Source organism: Eubalaena glacialis, chromosome 19 (genome assembly GCF_028564815.1).
Source record: "Eubalaena glacialis isolate mEubGla1 chromosome 19, mEubGla1.1.hap2.+ XY, whole genome shotgun sequence".
Lineage (NCBI taxonomy): Eukaryota > Metazoa > Chordata > Mammalia > Artiodactyla > Balaenidae > Eubalaena > Eubalaena glacialis.
In genome coordinates this window covers 25,040,011-25,057,145 of record NC_083734.1, presented here as the reverse complement: position 1 = coordinate 25,057,145, position 17,135 = coordinate 25,040,011, and the positions used below count along the sequence as shown (strand labels likewise).

Genomic DNA, 17,135 nt, shown 5'->3' with positions numbered 1-17,135 from the left:
ATAATGAAAAAGCTGCAGTATGTTTGCTTTATGGTAACTTAGTGTAATTGATACAGTTGCTTCACAGTAGCCTGACCTATACATGAATGAGTGAATCATTTAAAATTTTAGGGTATAAAGTATTACAGTCATATTCATGATATGGTATTGGAAACATTGTTACATTTTTTTAAAAAACACTTACCTGTGATGATATGCTGATGTGCAGTTTCTCCAGTTATGAAACAGAGAGGAATATTGTACGGTAATGTAATTCTTTGAAAGTTAAAAAAATAGGGGCTTCCCTGGTGGCGCAGTGGTTGAGAGTCTGCCTGCCAATGCAGGGGACACGGGTTCGAGCCCTGGTCTGGGAGGATCCCACATGCCGCGGAGCAACTAGGCCCGTGAGCCACAATTACTGAGCCTGCGCGACTGGAGCCTGTGCTCCGCAACAAGAGAGGCCGCGATAATGAGAGGCCCGCGCACCGCGATGAAGAGTGGCCCCCATTTGCCACAACTAGAGAAAGCCCTCGCACAGAAACGAAGACCCAACACAGCCATAAATAATAAATAAATAAATAAAATAAATAAACCCAAAGTTTAAAAAAAAAAAAAAGTAAGCTGAAATATTAAAAAAAAAAAAAGTAAGAAAACTAACACATTAATTTTATATTAAATATCAGTCACCTTATGCCTATGTAAGGATAGACTAGCATCTACCTATATTTCATGCATTTATGATATACCTTTTTCCTATTTATTTATTTATTTGTATTTCTAGGCTCCATGGTTCATCTGTGAGTTTTTTCAAATTTTTGCAAATCTTCAAAAAAATTTCCAATATATTTACTGAAAAAAATTTATGTAAGTGGAACTGTGCAGTTCAAACCTGTTTTAAGGGTCAACTGTATACTATTATTTATTGATATTATTGGTATTATTATTTTGAACAAACTGTTATATGTTAGGTCAAATAAGAAAAATGAAAGTTTTTTTAAAAGATTAATTAATTTATTTTTATGGCTGTGTTGGGTCTTTGTTTCTGTGCAAGGGCTTTCTCTAGTTGTGGCAAGCGGAGGCCACTCTTCATCGCGGTGCGTGGGCCTCTCACTATCGCGGCCTCTCTTGCTGTGGAGCACAGGCTCCAGACGCGCAGGCTCAGTAATTGTGGCTCACGGGCCCAGCTGCTCCGCGGCATGTGGGATCTTCCCAGACCAGGACACGAACCCGTGTCCCCTGCATTGGCAGGCAGATTCTCAACCACTGCGCCACCAGGGAAGCCCAAATGAAAGTTTTAAATTCATATTTAGTATTCCTTTTTCCATGCTCTTCCTTACTTTATGTGTATAAAGAATTTTTCCTCTCTCTAAAGAACTTCTTTTAATATTTCTTGAAAGGCAGGTCTACTGGCAACAAATTCCCTCAAGTTTTGTTTGAGAAAGTCTTTATTTCTCCTTCACTTTTGAAGGATAATTTCTCAGGGTACAGAATTTTAGGTTGGTGTTTTTTTTCTGTCAATGCTTTAAATATTTCACTCCACTCTCTTCTTGCTTCCATGCTTTCGAGGAGAAGTTGGATATAATTCTTATCTTTGTTCCTCTGTGGGTAACTGATTTCTTTCAGGATTTTTTTTTTTACCTTTGATTTTCTGTAGTTTGAAGATGATATGTTTACATGTAATATTTTGGGCATTTATCTTGTTTGGTGTTCTCTGAGCTTCCTAGATCTCTGGTTTGGTGCCTGACATCAGTTTGGGGAAAATCTTGGTCATTATTACTTCAAATAAGTCTTCTGTTCCTTTCTTTTTTTTCCTTCTAGTGTTCCCTTTATGTATATCTTAACTTTTGTAGTTGTCCCACAGTCCTTGGATATTCTGTTCTGTTTTTTTCAGATTTTGTTCTCTTAGGTTTTTTGTTTTCAAGCATTCTGTTGATATATCTAGCTCAGAGAGTCCTTTGTCAGCCATGTCCAGTCTACTAAGAAGCCCATCAAAAGCATTTTTCATTTCTGCTACAGTGTTTTATTCCTAGCATTAAAAAAAAAATTCTTCCTTAGGATTTCCGTCTCTCAGCTTACATTGCTTATCTGCTCTTACGTGCTATATGCTTTATCCAGTAGAGCCTTTAGCATATTAATCATAGTTGTTTTAAATTCCTGATATGATAATTCCAACATCCCTGACATATCTGGCTTTGATGCTTGCTCAGTCTCTTCAGGTTGTGTTTTTTGCCTTTTGGTATGCCTTGTAATTTTTTTCTTGTTAGCTGGACATGACATACTGGGTAAAAGAAGTTGCTATAAACAGGCCTTTAGTAATTTGGTGGTGAGGTATGGCAGGGAGGGCAGGTGTTCTATAGTCCCGTGATTGGGTCTTAGTCTTTTAGTGAGCCTGTGCCTCTGGACTGGGAACGTCACAGAAGTTTCTCAGTTTTTTCACCCCCTTAGGTGGGACAGGATGGCTTGAGTGGACCAGAGTTGTTTTTTTTCCTTCTCCCATATAGAAGGGACTGCTAGATGGCTAGAGTTGGGTATTAGATTAGACTCTGATAATACGCCAGCTGGTTAGGCTCTGGTTAACTAGTTTCCCCTGAGGGCAGGCTTTGTTAAGAAGAACAAAGTGCCCTGGTATTTCAAAATGGTTCCTTTTCAGCTCCCCTTACTGGGAGCACGAGGGTATATTTCTCTGATGTGTATTGTAGGAACCTGGTCTGGCTCCTGGACGTAAGTGTCACAATATTTGGGAGCCCTCCATGACTGGGCACCCCTGGAATTTTTAACTCAGAGAGTTATGCATACTGAGCCTCCAGCAGTTCATCACTTACAGTTCAGGTTTTGTTAGCCCAGCACTTGTTCCTGCACTGGTTTCCACTGGTGTCTCTGCTCCTGTGTGCTGTTACTCCCTGTATTCATCTGTCTGTCTCTCCAATCTTAAAGGCAATGGTTTGTCCTCCCCTCTCTTGCAAACCCAGGAAAAGTTGTTGATTTTTCAGTCTTTTCAGCTTTTTACTTGTTAGGATGGAGTGGTGACTTCCAAGCTATTTATATTCAGAAATGGAAACCGGAAGTCTACCTCCGTTATTTTAAATAAATTTACAAATCAGGAAAATTATTTCTTCCCTCATCCTCCTATTTCTTACTTCTGGTGCCCTTCATTCCTTTATGCAGGTTCGTTTCTATTTTGTATAATTTTTCTTTTAGCTTGAAAAGCGTTGTTTAACATTTGTAGTGCAGGCCTACTCCTAACAGATTTTTCTCAGCTTTTCTTTCCCTTCATTTTAAAAAAAATGTGATACAGTGTATGTAAGAAAATTTACCGTTCTAACCATTTTTTGTGTTCGGTTCAGTGGCATTAAGTCTATTCACATTGCTATGCAACCAGAATTTTTTCATCTTCCCAAACTGAAACTCTGTAACTATTTTTTTTTTGAATTTTTGAATTTTATTTTGTTTTATACAGCAGGTTCTTATTAGTCATCAATTTTATACACATCAGTGTATACATGTCAATCCCAATCGCCCAATTCATCATACCACCACCCCCACCCCCCTGCCACTCTCCCCCCTTGGTGTCCATACGTTTGTTCTCTACATCTGTATCTCAATTTCTGCCCTGCAAACCGGCTCATCTGTACCATTTTTCTAGGCTCCACATACATGCGTTAATATACGATATTTGTTTTTCTCTTTCTGACTTACTTCACTCTGTATGACAGTCTCTAGATCCATCCACGTCTCTACAAATGACCCAATTTCCTTCCTTCTTATGGCTGAGTAATATTCCATTGTATATATGTACCACATCTTCTTTATACATGCGTCTGTCAATGGGCATTTAGGTTGCTTCCGTGACCTGGCTATTGTAAATAGTGCTGCAATGAACATTGGGGTGCATGTGTCTTTTTGAATTATTGTTTTCTCAGGGTATATGCCCAGTAGTGGGATTGCTGGGTCATATGGTAGTTCTATTTTTAGTGTTTTAAGGAACCTCCATACTGTTCTCCTTAGTGGCTGTATCAATTTACATTCCCACCAGCAGTGCAAGAGGGTTCCCTTTTCTCCACACCCTCTCCAGGATTTGTTGTTTGTCGATTTTCTGATGATGCCCAATCTAACTGGTGTGAGGTGATACCTCATTGTAGTTTTGATTTGCATTTCTCTAATAGTGATGTTGAGCAGCTTTTCATGTGCTTCTTGGCCATCTGTATGTCTTCTATGGAGAAATGTCTATTTAGGTCTTCTGCCCATTTTTGGATTGGGTTGTTTGTTTTTTTAATATTGAGCTGCATGAGCTGTTTATATATTTTGGAGATTAATCCTTTGTCCATTGATTTGTTTGCAAATATTTTCTCCCATCCTGAGGGTTGTCTTTTCGTCTTGTTTATGTTTTCCTTTGCTGTGCAAAAGCTTTGAAGTTTCATTAGGTCCCATTTGTTTATTTTTGTTTTTTATTCCATTACTCTAGGAGGTGGATCAAAAAAGATCTTGCTGTGATTTATGTCAGAGAGTGTTCTTCCTATGTTTTCCTCTAAGAGTTTTATAGTGTCCGGTCTTACATTTAGGTCTCTAATCCATTTTGAGTTTATTTTTGTGTATGGTGTTAGGGAGTATTCTAATTTCATTCTTTTACATGTAGCTGTCCAGTTTTCCCAGCACCACTTATTGAAGAGACTGTCTTTTCTCCATTGTATATCCTGCCTCGTTTGTCATAGATTAGTTGACCATAGGTGCGTGGGTTTATCTCTGGGCTTTCTATCTTGTTCCATTGATCTATGAAACTCTGTAACTATTAAACAGTAACTCCTATTCCACCTTGCCTCAGCCGCTGGTAACTACCATTCTCCTTTCTGTCTCTGTGAATTTGACTACTCTAGGAACCTCATATAAGTGGAATCATACAATGTTTGTCCTTTTGTGTCTGAGTTATTTCACTTAGCATGTCTTCAGGGTTCATCCATGTTGTAGCATGTGTCAGAATTCCCTTCCTTTTTATGATTAAATAATATTCCATTGAATGCCTGTATACTACATTTTGTTTATCCAGTCATACTTCAGTGGGCATTTGGGTTGTTTTCCTCTTTTGGCTACTGTGAATAATGCTGCTGTATGAACGTTGGTGTACAAATATCTATGTGTTCAAGTCGCTGTTTTCACTTCTTATGGATATATACCCAGAAGTGTGATTGCTGGATTGCTGGATCACATGGTAATTTTGTTTAATTTTTTGAGGAATTTCCGTCCAGTTTTCCACAGTGACTATACTATTTTATATCCCCATCAGCAGTGTAGGAAGTTTCCAGTTTCTTTTTCTGGTTTTTTGGCCGTGCCTTGCAGTGTGCAAGATCTTAGTTTCCCGACTAGGGACTGAACCTATGCTCCCCACAGTGGAAGCATGGAGCCCTAACCACTGGACCACCAGGGAATTCCCAGGAAGATTCCAGTTTCTTCACATCCTTGCCAAACACTTGTAATTTTCTATTTTGTTTTCTCTTCTTTTTAAATAATAACCATCCTCATGGATGTGAAATGGTATGTCTTTGTGGTTTTGATTTGCATTTCCTAATGATTAGGGATGTTGAACATCTTTTCATGTGCTTATTGTCCATTTGTATATCTTCTTTGGAGAAATGTCTATTCAAGCCCTTTGCCTATTTTTTTGAATAGGGTTATTTGTTTTTTGTTGTTGTTGTTGAGTTGGAGTTCTTTGTATATTCTGGACATTAACCCCTTTTTGGATTTTACAAATATTTTCTCCTATTCTGTGGATTGCCTTTCATTCTGTTTGGTGGTGTCTTTGATGCACAAAGGTTTTTAATTTTCATGAAGTCCAGTTTACCTATTTTTGCTTTTGTTGCCTATACTTTTGGTAAAGTTTTATAGTTTCAGCTCTTATTTTTAAGTTTTTGATCCATTTTTAGTTAATTTTTGTATATAGTATAAGGTTAGGGTCTAACTTCATTGTTTTGCATGTGAATATCCATTTTTGCCAGCATTATTTGTTGAAAAAAATTGTCCTTTCCCCACTGAATGGTCTTAGCACCCTGGTTGAGAGTTATTTGACTGTATGTATGAGAGTTTCTTTCTGACTTTTCTATTTGATTCGATTATTTTTGTCTGTATTTGTGCTAGTACCACACTGTTCTAACATATTTAATATTTCTAGGTGAAGTTTTGCCAGTCACAGTTTTGTCACATCATTGGTTCTTCTGTCAATTTTCAGTCAATGAGAAAATTTTATCCTGTGCAGTTATAACTAGTGTGAGATTGTTGTTGCTACTACTAGTAATGTTCACTGAGTCTTCATTCTCTTTTGAGAATGAAATTGTGATGTCAGTATATCCTACTTCTATATACATTGTTATCAACATTATAGGGAGTTAGTATGTCTATAATACCAGAGGAAGGCAATTTGGTATTTTAATTTTTAAAACTTACATTTTACTTATCTATCTTTGAAAAGTGGTAATGTCTGTGGTATAAAAAACAAGAAGAACAAAAGGGTTTATATTAAAAAGTCTCCCACACTCAGTTTCTCAGCCATTCTGTTTCCTGCCCCAGATGCAGCTGTTGTTATTGGTTTCTTGTGAATCCTATCAGAATTGTAAAAGCAAGGATATACATATAATATACAGACAAATTATACATGGTACATGTACATAATCATATCAAACACATATATGTGTCTCTACTCTCTTGCAAATAAGTGTGTTATCAAAGTCTTTGATCATTTTTCTGCCTGATTGGTTAAAAAATGCATCTCATTCTTTTAATGTATACTTCTCTTTCTTGTTATGAGGGAAGTTGAGTATCTTTTCAAATATCTGGTTATCTCCTTTGTCAATTAGGTTGTTGGTCTTTTTTTTCTTTTCTTTTTTACTGTTTTACAGGGTTCTTCAATATTAAATTAGGCCTTTATTTGTGTTATGAATTCCAGAACAGCGTTTTTTAAAAAAAAATAACTGATTTATTCTTGGTCTTTGACTTTGTTTATAATGTTTACGTTCCAAATTCCTTAATGTATCTATTCTATTTCTGGACTTCTCTATTTTCTTTTTCATTGATATATACTGTTTTGATTATTGTAGTTCATTAATATTTTATGTGTCTAGTTCCTCTTTATTACCCTTTTATTTAAGATGTCTTTTGGCTATTCTTGCTTGTTTATTTTTACATATGTACTTTAGAGTTAACCTATATAGTTAACAAAATATCCTTGATATATTTTATAGATTATTTGGAAGAGAACTGACTTCTTTATGATAGTAAGTCATCTACTTAAGACTGTGCTTTGTTTCTATCTGATTTTTTCTTTATTTCCTTCAGTCATGTTTAAAGTTTTCTTATTAATTTTTTTCAGCTTTATTGAGGTATGATTGACAAAATTGTAAGATATTTAAAGTATACATCATGATGATTTGATATACATGTAGATCGTGAAAGGATATCCCATATCAAATTAATTAAGCATCCTCTTATTAACTTCTTAAATGTATTTTTAAGTTGATTTTTAAGTTGATTCTTAGTAATTTACCTTTTATTTCTGTGTAATTGAGATTTTTTTCTTTTATTACATTTTGTAATTAGTTGTAGTTTTATACATAAAGGATATTAATTTCTCTTTGTTTCCCCCAAACCACATTTACTGTTGTTGTTGTTGTTGTTTTTTCCTGAGCCACATTAATGAATTCTTCTATTTGTAATAGTTTCAATACATTTTCTCAGGTTTTCCAAGTATACAATCATATCTTCTGTAAATAATGATCATTTACCTTCTTTGCAATTTTTATAATATCTCAGGAAAAAAGTGTTAAGTATAATAATAGTAACAGATTGAATGATCATATAAGCTGAAAGAACAGATATAAACTCGGATAGTCCCAGGCACCCGGGAAGTATGGTCATCCTTGTCTCATTTGAGACCTTAATGAGAGTGCTTCTAGTTTCTGTAAGTAAGCATGATACTGGCTTTCGAAACCTTTTACACATGTATATAAGTTATAATAATAAAACATATAAGTTATATATTTTTTATATATACATTATGTTAAATGACATATAAATTATATTATTGATTTAATTATATATTAATCATATATTTTTTCTTGATAGTCATTTTATTCCTATTTTGTTCAGCATTTTCATCAAGGATTAATATTAAACTGTAAAGATGAATAAGATTTATTTTCACATTTTATTTTTTAATATGTTAAACTGTATTGATAAATGTCCTAATACTGAATTATTCTTTTGTTCTTGGCTTTTTGGTTTTGTGTGTGTGTGTGTGTGTGTGTGTTGTGTATGTGTAGAAGAGTCCTATTTGCTATTACATTTAGAATTCATTGTTTTAATAATTCATTAGTTTCAGTCATTTTCATCAATGGTTGTTCTGCAGTTAGTTGTGATTTTGGTGTGCTTATGAGAGGAGGTGAGCTCGGGGTCTTTCTACTCTGCCATCTTGGCCTGCCAGGTAATATTCATTAGTGATATTATACCAAACCTAGATAAACTGAGAGAAAGTTTATCTAGATCTGGTTTAGGATCAATGTTGTATTTGTTTTATAAAAACGTATTTGTAAATGCTCCTTACTTTTAGAATCTTTTTTTAAGGAAATTTCATACACGAAGCAGAGAGAGGGCAGAATAATGAACCTTCTTGTGCCCATCACTCAGCTTTAACAATTATCAATATATTTTACCTCCCCTGTTTGTTTTATTTACCCTCTGCCATTTTTTTCTTTTCTTTTTTGGGGGAATCAGTTGAGGAAAGGGTGAGGGACTAGAATTATTTTAAAGCAACTATCAGACATCATATATCTATTTACGCATAAAACAGTTTACATATTTAAAACAGATAAGTACTTTTAAAAACAGAGCAATGACATTTTAAAAGTAATATTATTATAGCTGAAAAAACCCAGGAATTCTTAGTCTAATATCCATCCTGTACAATTTTCTTTGATTGCTTAAAAAATGTCATTTTAGAGTTGGCTTTTTAAATATCAGAATCCAAACAAGGTATGTGCATGACATTTCTTTTAAGAGAGGTGCCATTTATTTATTGAAAAAACTGTGTTATTTGTTTTGTGGGATTCCTCATATTCAGGATTTGTTTGAATTTGTCTGCCTGGTGTCATTTTAGATAGTCCTCTATCCCCATATTTCTAGTAATGGTAGTTAGGTCTACAGGTTGAATTAGATTCAGGTTTGATTTTGTCCTTGTTTTTTGCTTTTTTGTCTTTCAGAATAACACAAGTGCTATATGCTTGCTGTTAACATTACTCAGGAGGCAAATAATGTCCAATTATCTCTCCTTGTAATAATAGATCAATACTGTGTTTTGATGTCATTTGATATTTTTCTACATCATTTTTAATGACTACATTGCATTCTTTTGAATGGCTGTTCTGTAATTTCTAATCTTTATGACTGGATGTTTTAAGTGAGAGTCTTTTTCATTTACGATGCTAGTTACTTAGTGGGTTTAATTATTATATTGAAGATTCAGAGACGTTTTCAATTTAGGGAAATTCTCTCTTGTTATTTCTTTGATATTTCAACCCCTGACTTAATCAGAAGTGATTTGCTTTTGAAGAATTAGAAGCCTACTCCAGAAAGATCAAGCAAGATATACAGCTGTCCTTATTGGAACTCAAAGGTTTTTAGGCAGCTTCTGTCTTCTCTTTGGCCTCAAGTGTGTCTTTTCTGCCTCTGTGTGCAGAGTTCTCTCATTTTTTGTAGATTGTTTTTTTCTGTATACTTATTCTCTGTCATATGACCTTACCATCACATCTCAAAATGAAAGGCTTAAAGTCTATGAAATGTTCTGGTCTGTTCCCTGTAGTTTAATCAACTCAGTCTAAATGACCCAAATACAGATTTCTAGGAAAGTGAATCTTACTGGTCTTGCTATATTTGGGAGTGTGTTGGGCTTGGTCATGTGTTATTAATGTAGATACTGGGTCTACCTTTTCAGCAGGGGCTATAATTGATGAACTGTTTTCAGAATAAAGAGTTGAACACGTGTCTAAAGAGGTGCCTAGTATAACATCTTTATCATATATACTAAATTCTTACATATATGAGAATATATACTATTTTTTTAAAAAATTTATTTATTTATGGCTGTGTTGGGTCTTCGTTTCTGTGCGAGGGCTTTCTCTAGTTGCGGCAAGCGGGGGCCACTCCTCATCGCGGTGTGCGGGCCTCTCACTATCGCGGCCTCTCTTGTTGCGGAGCACAGGCTCCAGACGCGCAGGCTCAGTAATTGTGGCTCACGGACCCAGTTGCTCCGCGGCATGTGGGATCTTCCCAGACCAGGGCTCGAACCCATGTCCCCTGCATTGGCAGGCGGATTCACAACCACTGCGCCACCAGGGAAGCCCCAAAGAATATATACTATTTTTAACCATCTTCTTTTTTCTAAAAATTTTTGGTTATTCTCACTAGTTTATTTTCCAGATTAAGTTTAGAACCCACAGTAATAATTAATTAATTGTTAATTTTAACATTGTCTTCATAAAGTAATATAGCTGTTTGAAACAGGAGATTTTAAGAGAGTTGAATAGAGCAAACTGAAGGGTTACTCTATTAGGATAGCATCTATGAATAAAATTCTTACTATGCGGATTTGAATTCCATTGGAAGTTTGGCACCAGACTGAACACTGGTCTAAGTCAAAATTTTCTCTTTAGTCCTGTAGTAATATTTAAAATCTACACTTCTGCTATGGTAGCTGCTAACCACATGTGACTATTTAATTGAATTAAAATTCAGTTCCTCAGTTGCACTAATCACATTTCAAGTTCTCAATAGCCACATGTGGCTAGTGGCAAGTGACAAGTACATTCAAAAGTGCAGGTAAAGAACATTCCACCATCGCAGAAAGTTCTATTGGGTAGTGCTGCTTTAGAGGCTTGTATATTGATAATAACTTGTCTACTAATTTTTTAAAAAATTTTAAAAATATGTTTATTTATTTATTTAGGCTGGGCCAGATCTTAGTTGTGGCAGGCAGGATCTTCGTTGCAGCATGTGGGATCTTCATTGTGGCATGCAGGATCTTTAGCTGTGGCATGTGGACTCTTAGTTGTAGCATGCATACCGGATCTAGTTCCCTGATCAGGGATCAAACCCGGGCCTGCTGCATTGGGAGCGTGGAGTCTTACCCACTGGTCCACCAGGGAAGTCCCAACTTGTCTACTAATTTTTAATGGTGGTGAAAGACGCAAAAATGTCTATTTTGTATAAGTTTTATTTATAGCATTTTGGTCAGTATGTAGAAGATGATGTCACAGGATGGCTTTGTTTTCTCATTTTAAAAGGGTCGTTGAAGAAAGTTCGAAAAATACCAAAATACTATACAATAAAGGAGAAAATAAAATGTCAGGCAATCCCAAGGGATAGGATTTTTGAAGTATAATATACAAGTGCAAATATCATAAGAGTGCAGCTGGATTAATTTTCACCAACTAAATAATATACATATATGTCTTTTTACCACAGGTTCTCTATTCCTGGGTTCTTTTTGATTCATGGCTTGATTGTTTAGATTTCATAATCATGTAGTTTTGTTCAAGAAGAGTACATAAATATATTTCTTATTATATCACATCAAGAGGCACATGATGCCAGTTTGTCTCACTACTGCTAATGTTAAAATTGACCACTTGGTTGAAGTGGTGACTACCGGGTCTCCATTATAAAGGCACATTTTTTTTTGTAATTAATAAGTAATCTGTGGGGTGATATTTGGAGACTATGTGAATATCTTGTTTCCCAACAGCTTTTCACCCAGTGATTTTAGCATCCATTTATGTACCTTGCAGGAATCACTTATTACATGGGATTTGCAAAATGGTGATTTTTAAAATTTTGTCGTTCTATTTATAATTTTTAGCTAGCATTCTTCTCTAAGGAAGAACTTTCCCTTTTTCTCCCATTTCCTTTCTTTGATTCTTCTTTTTTCCTTTTTGTTGTTGTTGTTGTAAATACCCCAGGTATTCCTCATGAAGTTGGTCAGTGTGACTAATCACTATACTTTGAGACTCATTGCTATAGTCACATCTGTATAAGTTCTACCGTACCAGGAGAATTTTTGCTTTATACAGGTTGGTCATCTTTATGATATGTTTGTTCTTAAACTGAGAAGTCTTACAGAATATAATTGTTCTAGTATAAATTTAGATTAAAAATTTAAAATACCACTTTGGGTTTTTCTTGATTATAAACTTTTCAGAATCTGAGGCAACTGTGTTAAGGAATTCCCATTTACACTAGGCAAGAAAGTAAACAGTAAGTGGAGAGTAAGGTAACAAACACTTACGGTATCAAAAAACAACCGTGAAAAGGATCTGTCTTAATGTGCTAGCCCATTGCAGTTTAACATATTGCTTACAACCTTCACAATAGAATTTGAGTGACTTCAGTTACACATTCCAGGAGACTGGCAGTCTGTTACAATCAGAGTCTGAACTTTAGAGCAGGCTAATTTACAGCAATGGGATGAAGAAAGTTGTGGATTTGTATTACACACTCTCACCTGACACTGTATCTGATCTCTTACCTGCCGATTGACATCTTGAATGAGCTCTTTGAAGCAAGTTCCAGCTTAATTAAAACGTTTGCTTGGTTAGCAGTGATCTGTGAAAGCCTGTGATAAATATTGAATCAGGTTCACCTGCTGGTTGCTGTGAGTAGATAAACAGCTGCCTTGTGCAGTTTAATCATGAAACTGGCAGTAGAGTACTACTGTTTGAATTTTTAAAAAAGAATAGTGGAAAAGGTATAGTTATGTCACTTTTGCTATCTTACTAGAGTGTGTGCTTATGTGAGATTTTGCGCAACAGGCATTCAGTACCTGTTTAGATGGCTTGGACAACAGCAAATGGTTGATAAAGATTAACAGTAAACCCTCCTTCATATGCCTCAAAGTATAATTCGGTATTCATTGACTTTTTTACCCCTAGCTCTTTAGGTGCATGATGTTTTGAAATAAAAAAGGGCAGTATTTTGCTTTTTTGCCAAGTTAAATGGTAGGTAAAAATGATCCTGTTAAAGCTTTAAGATTTAAGGTTATGACTTCCAACTTCTCACAAATTATCATGAATTTTGTAGCAGCTTGAAGAACTTTAGATTTTACTTTTTCATCTGTAAAATGGAGTTAGAAATAAACATTAGTGAACTAAGTGTTTTAGAATTATGTTAACATTATGTAATTAACAAACGTTAAAAGAGAAATTAATTTACAAGCAGTAGAGGAACCTTTATAAAATTATCTTCTTTGGACTATCAACTTGTTTATTCCTTTACAGAATTAATGTGTAACCAAGTTGGTTGTTAAGAAAATGCTATTTCTATTTTATTTCCATTGTAAAATCAGACATAAATTCTGGAATAAAGCCCTCATCCAAGTAAGTCACAATCTTCTTTGAGCACATGATGAAAGTTATGGACTGACTCTCTAAAAATGCATACAAAATTGTGTTTGTAGTTTCTGGGTGATCTCAAACTCCTCTGTAACAGTCCATGGATGTAAGTTAAGAACCTATTTCCTAATAAATTAGTTGAAAATTTTGGTCAGGAGGGATTAAGATGAAAGTTATTCTGCTAGGTATTAAGCTGCTGAGGAGGAACAAGTGTATTTGCTGTTTTAGGTTCCTTTTGAAGCACTTTTTAGCATTTTTCAAGTATATTGTCTATTACAGGCCTTAGCTCCAAGGGTTATCTACCATAGTGGGGATTCCTAATTCTTTTCATAAAGTTTTCATAGTTTTATTCCTGTCATCAATTTGTTTGGAAGTTTATGGGGAGAATAAAATGTTATTTAAGTCATACTCAGCCTGCTCAACAATTTTTTTTGATATTTATCTATGTCAATACATGGGACTCTCTGGTTCATATTTTTTTATTATATACAATATTCCATAGATTGACAGAACTCCACAGTTTATCCATTGTTTTGTTGACACACTTGGCTTATTTTCCTCACTATTAAAACAGTACTGCAAAGAATATCCCTATTGTATCTGTCTTAATTTGCAAGAGTTTCTCTGACATGTATGCCTAGCAGGGTCAGGCTGGATCAAAGGGTCTATGTATCCTTGATTTCACTAGATCACCAATTTGTTCTCCAAAGTGGATGTGCCACTTTATACTTGGATCAGCAGTGTATGAGAGAGTTGCTGTATATCCTCTCTACCCAGTCTGGTGGATGTGAAATGGAATCTAATTATGGTTTTAATTTGCATTTTCCTAATTAATAATGAGGTTGAGCATTAGCTTGCACATCTTTTCAGATGTTTATTGGCTTTTCCGCTTTCCTCTCCTTTGATTTTCTTGTTCTTGGGCTCTTTCTTCTATTGGGTTTGTTTTTTAAAAATTGATTTGCTGGAATTCTTTATATATTGTGAATAATGATCCTCAGTTGGTTATATACAGTGCACATGTCTTCTCGAGATTGTGTTTTCAGTCATTTGTGCCTTTGGTGTATTGTTTAAGAAATCCTTTCCTATGTTGAGATCATAAAGATATTTTCCTGTATAGGGGCAGAGAGTTTATGGCCCACAAAACCTAGAATATTTACTTTCTGGCCCTTTACAGAAAAAGTTTGTTGACACTTGCTCTAGAGTCTCTTATTTGAGAATTTTTGGTTTTTTCCCTTTTGGAATATAATGTCCATCTTGTTAGAAAATATTTGACTTAAATGTCAACTAATAATAAGTTAAAATAGTTTTTATGAAGTAAATTGTATAGCTTATCCTTAAGAATATTTTGTAGTTGCATTCCGGAAATAATGCACTTAGAGTACCAACTTTAAACAGTTCTTTACCTCGTGAGCGAAACTGGTATTGATAAACACACCTTGTAGAACAATTAAAAAGTAAAGCCCTCTTTGTCAGTGGGGTGAAATGACCCTTGTCATTGTCTTCTACTTGGCTTGATATATCAGGAATTCTAACGTTTCTTGAATGAATGAATGAATGAGAGAGTACATGTAGAGTGCTTAGCACAGGGACAGCCTTAATAAATGAAAGCTATTAATAATGAATATATCAGGATATGTGTTTATCACCCACAACTAAAGTGGCCCAGATATTAGCATAACAAGATGATTTTTCTTTTTGTTCTTGAAAAATAACAAATTGTCCTGTATTTTTTCTTTTAAAAGCTAACCTTTTTATTTTGAGGTAATTTTTTGATATGTGAAGAACTTCAAATTAGGGCATCAGTTAAGCATCTACAGATAAAATGTGGTGCATGGGTACAGTATTTGGTTTAGGGACATTAGTCACAATCCATCAATTAAAAAAAATTAAGTTATGGTTATATGCAAAACACCATGCTCAATGAATGAGTAGATGAAGTAATGTAAGACAGTTTCTGTCCTCAAAGAATTTGGAGTGTGGTTGAAAGACAATGCATGCACATATGTTACTATTTCATGGACCTAGTTTTCCCTTTATTTCATACCAGTAAGCTTCTTTTTGGTCTCTTTTCCTCTCCACTTCTTTATTACTTATCTTTCATATTAAATATATCCTTTTATGCTTGCTTTTAGAATTCAGTTCATAAACTGCTTTTAGATACTCCCCTGACTTATGAATTTACAAAATAACATCTCTGACAATGCAATAGTTTCTAACTACTCCTTTATTATTTTCCTTTTTAAGGCATAGTCACCATGCTAATTTTTATTTTTCCAAGTATTTAGGCATAGTAATTTTTGTTGTTGTGGGGAAAGGCTGGAGAGAGCTATGAAACTTTAGAGGTTGATGTAGTTATCTTAATCTACTTAAACTTCTGATTGTAGCCTTGTGAAAGGAATAGTGGCAAGGAATCAGCAGTTGGCCTTTCAAGATCAAATGTTATATTCTTTATCCTTTCAAAAAATTTCAATTTATGTCTCTATGTAGTATGACAAGAGAGGGAATAAATAGAAATTGTTAGACACAAAATTTTCTAAAATCCTTGGTTGCTGACCTCCTAAGAACAGTTCTGGCTACTGTAAATTTGAAATGTATTTTTAAACAATTGACTTCCTGCATGTGGAACTAATTATAGAGCTGTCACACCCACATGTATCTCTTGTGTTTCTCTTTAAATGATAATAGATTTTTTTGCCGTTATTTGGGTTAAGTTTTCTTGCCTTTTGTTGAAGTAAAAGAACTCTAGACAGTTTCCAGCTATGGGAAAAGAAGCCATCTCTTAAAGAGTTTGGTTCTACCATACAGTGTAGCTATTTACAGTTCTTAGAGATTACAGGTTTTGGGAGCCCATGTGTTTTATCTTCTTGATGTTCAGATATATTAGATGAGAGAGAATATTTTTAAATTTATTCTCCAGTTTCCTAATACAGTCTCTGTAAATTTAAAGAGCAAAAACAAAAGGAAGACATCCCTATGAAAGATAAACTTGATCATTTGTTAGCAGGAGAAATGCTTAGTGAAAAATATTTAATTTTGTTCATCTATTGTTTCAAAACCCCTAGGTCAAAGGGTTTCAGAGAGAGGCCAGAAAATATTAGCCTATTATTGGAGTGGAGGATATTATGACTTCCTATCATTGCTGTTTCAGGATTCTTTCTCTAGTTTTCTTACAGAATTGAAACTTGCTGATTTTGGTACAAATAATTCTCTTTTGTTACTAAATAATTGTCTTTTTTAAGCCTCTGTTCTATTGCCAGATTCATTTTTTTCCATCTTCAAATATGATTATACCAAATCCTTTAAATAGAAACTCCAATAGAAGATCGCTTCTGAAGAAAGAATTCCCCTTTAATATTGCAAATAAATAAGAATCACCTTTCTTAATTTCTATCTTCTACTCTACTTGTGCAACCACCCACTGAAAAACCATCTTCTTTGAGGAGTCACCCTTGAGTTCATAGATGGTATAATTACTTCAGAGCATTTTAAGACTTAACAAACAAAAACCATTTTTAGTATAAAATTAGCAGTGGTTTAAAATTTTCTCAGTTATGGAGTGAAAAACAAATTTAAGTTAACTAAATAAAGCTGCTCTAGTGGGAAGAGCTTTCTGAAACTAGTTCTTGATCTTTTATTTTTGTTAGTACAGCTACTAGCATAATATTCTAAGATAAGCAGATCCCTTTTTAAAATTATTAGTGCAAATACCCCTTTTAAAAATTAAAACATTTGAAT

General features: G+C 34.5%; 1 protein-coding gene across 1 annotated transcript in view; it reads left to right on the top strand.

The window, feature by feature from the left end:
• Nucleotides 1–17,135, top strand: part of BRIP1 (BRCA1 interacting helicase 1) — a 194,712-nt gene that overhangs the window by 44,407 nt on the left and 133,170 nt on the right.